The 5880-nt window shown below is 37.9% G+C and overlaps 2 long non-coding RNA genes across 2 annotated transcripts in view; both read right to left on the bottom strand.

The window, feature by feature from the left end:
* The window catches only part of LOC106947158 (uncharacterized), an 18303-nt gene extending 17810 nt beyond the window's left edge, over positions 1-493 (bottom strand). The window contains exon 1 of the long non-coding RNA XR_001424925.1: positions 417-493. This is a non-coding gene — a long non-coding RNA (uncharacterized LOC106947158). The remainder of the gene's footprint in view (positions 1-416) is intronic.
* Positions 1-5880, bottom strand: part of LOC106947157 (uncharacterized) — a 75867-nt gene that overhangs the window by 59288 nt on the left and 10699 nt on the right. The gene's annotated exons all lie outside the window — the stretch shown is intronic.

Raw genomic sequence — 5880 nt, 5'->3', positions numbered from 1 at the left:
CCTACAACACAGCCCCGCCCACTGTGATGTCATCATGCAGATGAAAACTGTAGAGATGTTATAGCGTCAAAAGGCTGCTCCCCAGTGATGGCTACCACTGGTTTCAGCTGTCCAGTTGTCAACATAACGCACTAAATCTTAATTGTTTTTGTGATACATAAAAGAAAAATGGTCGCAGTACTAACTGCTGACAAGTAGGAAAAAGGTTTAAATAAAAAAAGCAAGGAAGAAGGGAGTAGTTCAGTTATGCTAGCTTGACTTTGACAATTTTAACATGTAGATGTGCTGCAGAATTTTCAGTTTCAGTTCAGTTTAATTTAAAAAAGGCGACTCACACACCAACTAGATTAGCTAATCAGATTTGTCTTTTTGCCCTTATGCAAAAAAACAAAAAGTCTAAAGCAACATCATAGAACAGTGGTTCTTAACCTTTTTTGAGGTACCGAACCCCCCAGTTTCATATGGGCATTCACCGAACCCTTCTTATTCCTCCACCCAATGTAACGTGATCCTCTGCAGCAGCTCTGATTGGCTCAGCAATGTAACGTGATCCTCTGCAGCAAGTGATGGCAAAGCGGGGAGAGTCATCACGACTTTACACAGTGTGTCTTTACCTCCGCGGCAGAGGCTCCGCTGAACCCCTGAGACCGACTCATCGAACCTCTGGGGTTCGATCGAACCCAGGTTAAGAACCGCTGTCATAGAAGAAATAGAGTATAGTGAAATTCAGAAACATTTTCATTGACGGAAATAAATAAAAATGGTAATTAAAGAGGACAAACTATAAATGGAATTATGTTGCATAGTTATAAAGTTAATTAAAACTGAAATTGCAGATGTTATATCCTTCGTTTTCGTGTTTTTGAATTAATGTGAAGTTACATCAGGTATCGGGAAATTACGGCACTACGTAGTAATCCTGGTGGCTACGCTACGCTAGTCCATCGGTTGGTTGTTCAGCAATAACTGATCACATTTAAAAAAAAACATTAATACATAACCTTGATAAAAAACTTTGACCTTTTCTGCACCAAAATATGAAAAAACCAAAACTACGACGATAAAAACTAAACTATGGCAAAACATTTAACTCATAATAACTAATTTAAAACTGGGGAACAAAGAGTCACAACGGAATAAAACTAAACTTTGGTCAATAGTGATTAGCAAGTTTTTCTAAAAGCTTCCTTTGTTTATGAAAATAGTTTTTGTCATATTTATACAGTTATTACCAAAAGCAAAACTTTACATTTAAGAGCCTCCGAGCTTTCCTTCGCCTCGACCATCGCTGCTGTGGAGAAAATTACAGATAGAGAATGGATGCAAAGCCGTCACATCTCAGATTTCCTCCCATATATCCACTCAGAAAAAGAAAACCATACTCAGAGTCACACAAACAACTATTTGAAAGTCCATTTGAGGAGAAGACAGACGGCTCGATAACCCAACAAAGCTGTGACCCAGTTGACTTGCGTGTTTTCTTCCTACAGCTCTAGATGGACGGAAGCAGAAGAAAACAAGATTCAAACCCCGGCTTGAGGTTTCCGACACTTTGAAGGTGCTACAGAAGTGTGAGGTTTTTTCTAATGGTTCTGTCTCTGTGTGGACATAAAACAAAGTAGTTGGTGTCTGTCTGAAGTTATCACTGCCTCGCAGCGATGCTCAGACAGCAGACAGGACCCGCCTGCACAATAAAGATCAAACCCGGCTGCGGATGTTCAGACAGCACGTCTGGTCCGGAGCTAAAAAGAACAAGTCCCCTCTCGGTTTTTATGCGCTGCGTTCGCGTGCGTTTCATTGCTCTTGTCTTCGTTCCTGCGGTTCTGGTCCGGTAACCGTGTTGCCATTTTCAACAGAATCTCACTAAATGAGATTTCGATTTTAATAAAGGTCAAACAAACACGTTTTGATGGAAACCAGGGGATGGATTTGTTTTGCTTTTCACACTGATGCTCAGGAATTGTTCTGTTTTCACAGCCTTTTCCGCCATTTTGTCATGTTACAAACACAAACAAATGTTTATTTAACGGGACTTTAAGGGAAACGAATACGTTAAACCACAACAGTGATGGTTTTCCAAAAACTACACGAGGAAATTACCAATGAATTACTAATGAAAATGTACCAATGAATCTGTATTTTATGGAAAAATTGCAACATTGTTGAATTGTTGACAGAAAGTAAGGAACAAAATCCAGCCAAATGTCCACAAAAGGTTTATGGTAAAAGGTTCGGATCGTGTTCTTGCCTGTAGGTGCAGCACATTATGACCCTTTTTAAAGTAAAAACAACTAAATAAACGTGACATCATAGGTTGTCTACTGTGTTTTTGGTGACTTACAGGAGTGAAAACTTAATTTACAAAAAGCAAAAAACAAAATCTCCATAATTTCCATTTGTTTCTTTTTCTCTTTCTACCAGAAAACTGGTGCTTTGGTCTTAACTAGTCACTTTTTGAAAGGCACTTTTGATTACACGGACTTCAGATTTTGTTTTATTTGTTGTTTTATTTACTTTGCATAGCTCCAATGTTTAGTGTTTGTTATAATTCAATGTTTATTGAACTTTAAGAATGTCTTTATTGCGTTATTATTCCATTATATTACTTGAAAATGGTCTAAAACAAAACAATATTTACTGCAGTAACTTCTGGGACAATTTATAATCCAGCAAAATTATACACACATTTATAATTTGGGTTATTTTAAATCACCTTAAATTTTAATTCCCAATGAGATCCATGCAAATGTGAGGCTGCAACATGACAAAACATGAGAAACACTAAGGGGCCATGGACACTTCTGTAGCTTTTTTTGAAAAAACAAACAATAGTTTGCTGTGAAAACTTTAATTAGAGGCTCATGTGCTCGCTAAATACAGAGCAGCCCACATTAAAACAAACTAACGGCGAAGACAGTTAAAAAGAATAACAAGGACTCCAGGAAAATCTAATTTAAAGCAGACATCTCGGCCATCTCCCCCCGTTCCTCTTAAGCTGGGAACTATTCATTTAGTCTCTGCCTCCATCTGTTTTCCATCTCATCTTGAAAATTGTCAGTTTCACTTATTGTGCAGCTTTTCCCTGAAAAGTAATGTTCAGGCTGGAATTATGCTCATGATGATAGCGTTCGCCGGCTCTCCCTTGTAGATTCACATCAAAGATTTCCCTTCTCTTTTTTTCGAATGGTGGATAAAAGAATGAGGGCGAAAATATGAAAATATGAAAATGCTGCATGGCTGTGAGATCGACTCGTCTGAGTGGAGGGAAAATTCTGTTTTTGTTCCGGCTGACATCAGAGGAAGTGAGACTGGGACCATTAAAACCTTTTCCCAGTTAACGTCATGGAGTTCACTGGTCTGCTGCGCGTCCCGAAGCGTTTCCGCTTCATTCTGGGAAAATCTCCAAATGCAAAGCAAGAAGACGGGACATGGAGCGAGTTTGGAAAACTGTAAATCTGTTCCAACTGGGAAGAGTTTGGCTTCAACTGGGAAGAGTTTAGCTTCAACTGGGAAGAGTTTAGTTTCTGGTGACTGAAGGGAAAAATGAAAATTTACTGTAATTACCAACAATAATCTGTTCATCCAACCGCTCATCCATCTGTCCATCCAACCGCTCATCCATCTGTCCATCCAACCGCTCATCCATCCGTTCATCCATCCTTTCATCCAACCGTTCATCCAACCATCCATCCATCTCTCCATCCTTTTCATGTTGGTTTTCTTGCAGCTTCCATGCTTTGATCTTTTTCTTTACCATTTTTCTGCCACAGATTTAATTTTTTCACTTTCAAAAATATCTTCAAATGAACTGAAACTGAATCTGAGCCTAGAAAAGCTTTACATGAAACGTCGTTTAAAAACAATCTGATTGGCTCATAATCATCAAATTAACAGAAATAAAAACTTCACATCAATCTGTGTGTAATTTATCTACACAATGTTTGACTTGGTGAACTGAGTTTATTAAATATTACTGATGATATATTAGTTAAATAAGAGGAAGAATCAAAATGACATTATTAGACTGATAGATGTAGAGAAAATGATGCATAATATATTTTATAACCCAATAAAATGTGTTGACATTTTAATGGGAGAAAAAGCTTAGATTTAAATCCACATCTAAAACCCGTCCTGTGGACATAAATAATAAAATCTGATTGCTTGATATAATTACATAAACAGTGGATTAAATCCACCTTACAGGCCAGGATAATTAACACAAACATTAACTGATTAGAACAGGATAAAGCTCTCCATTAACCGCTAAGTCCATTGTTTAATTAGGTTTTGAACAATAATTTAATCATTTTTAATTGGACAAAATCCTCCAGTAACCTGGATGTTTTTAAGAGTCGATCCAGAAAAGACAGAATAACTGAATTTTAAAACAACAGATAATAAATCCAGAAGGTGATAGAGGTATGATAACGTCGAGATAAAAGACGACTGATTACTTCGCGCAGAAAAAAAAAAGGACAAGGATTTTTCTATTGATTACCAATTCAGCCTAAAACACTATTTGGCTTGAAATAAAAAGCAACACAATGGAGTAATAATCCTCCTGAAAGCCTCAGATTCCTCTTTTTCCCTGTCATCAGGGATACAATCAGGCATACAAATCTCTGAGGCTTCTTTGGGACAAGAAAAACAGAAAAAAGAGAAATGAATAATGAACTCAGCCATGGGGCTTTTTTAATGTAATCCAGCCACTGTCTCTCACAGAGCATTTCATCAAACTTCAATAAAATAATACAAGAGAAAGTGACACATTACTACCGAAGGCAATGTGAGCCGCTCAGGGACAAAACAATCAAGAAAGCAATCTGAAAAAAAAAAGTCAGAGACAGCGTTCTCGACAAGAGGCGGTGAAATTAGAAAAGATTTAATTTTAGCGTGGCGCGGCGGCAGCGACAATCGAGCGTCGCTCCGGGGTTCGGTAACATTAGAACTGCCAACTTCCCGTGTTGCTAAGTTTGTTTGATTGCAAATGAAAAAAAGTCGTGTCAGAGGTGTACGCCGGTGTTCAGACAAAGAACACAATCACATTAGAGGGGTAAAGCAGCCCATTGTTGCTCTCTCCACTCACAATCAATAAAGACTCGCTCTTATTCAAGTCCCTGAGATTAGATCCAGCGCTTTAGTGGGCTGCTGCTGCTGTAACCGCGTTACACCAGCAGGAAAACGCTTCCACTTCCAGGAAGGTTCAGTCGGTCCAACAGGGTCTCAAACTTTCACCTCCCACTATGAATGTCAGCCGGTAATTTGGGCTTCAAATCATTTGTAAAGTTTGCCTTTATTGCAGATTTTCCCCAATCTAATCAACTCAAATATAGACGTGAGCTCAGCATATTGTGTTGAAGACAAACTGCCCACCAATATCAAAAATCCTCAACTTTAAAATTCATCTGTCTATAAATCACTGAAAGGTTTGGCATCAAAATACATTAAAGACTTCATGTTGTATGAACCTTAGAGACCTCTCAGCTCTTCTGGTTGGTGGAGAACCAAACATGGAGAAGCTTCTATGCACCACAAATATGGAACAAACGCCCAGAAACCTGCAAATTTCCTTTAAAATAATGCTAAAAAGTTTTTTTTATTATTCATTTGATTCCTAGTAACTGATTACTAGGAATCAAATTCCTAGCAACCTAGTAACAATGACTTAAATATTTGTGGTACATTTGCTTGATAGTTTTGATGATTGTTTTTGAGAAAATGTAATGTTTATTGCTTGTTTTATAATTGGTTACTGTACTATGTTTTTATGGTGTTCAGGTTTTCTACCCATTTCCAGTCATTAGTAGACTTGGGCCTTGGAGGTTTCTGGGTTGTTTCTCTTTGAAAGTGACAGTTTTGGTTGAAAAGTTGGAACTG

The sequence above is a fragment of the Poecilia latipinna genome, unplaced genomic scaffold (genome assembly GCF_001443285.1).
Source record: "Poecilia latipinna isolate Pla-1442-1.1 unplaced genomic scaffold, P_latipinna-1.0 Scaffold226, whole genome shotgun sequence".
NCBI classification, from domain to species: Eukaryota; Metazoa; Chordata; class Actinopteri; order Cyprinodontiformes; family Poeciliidae; genus Poecilia; species Poecilia latipinna.
This window is presented reverse-complemented; position numbering and strand designations above follow the sequence as displayed.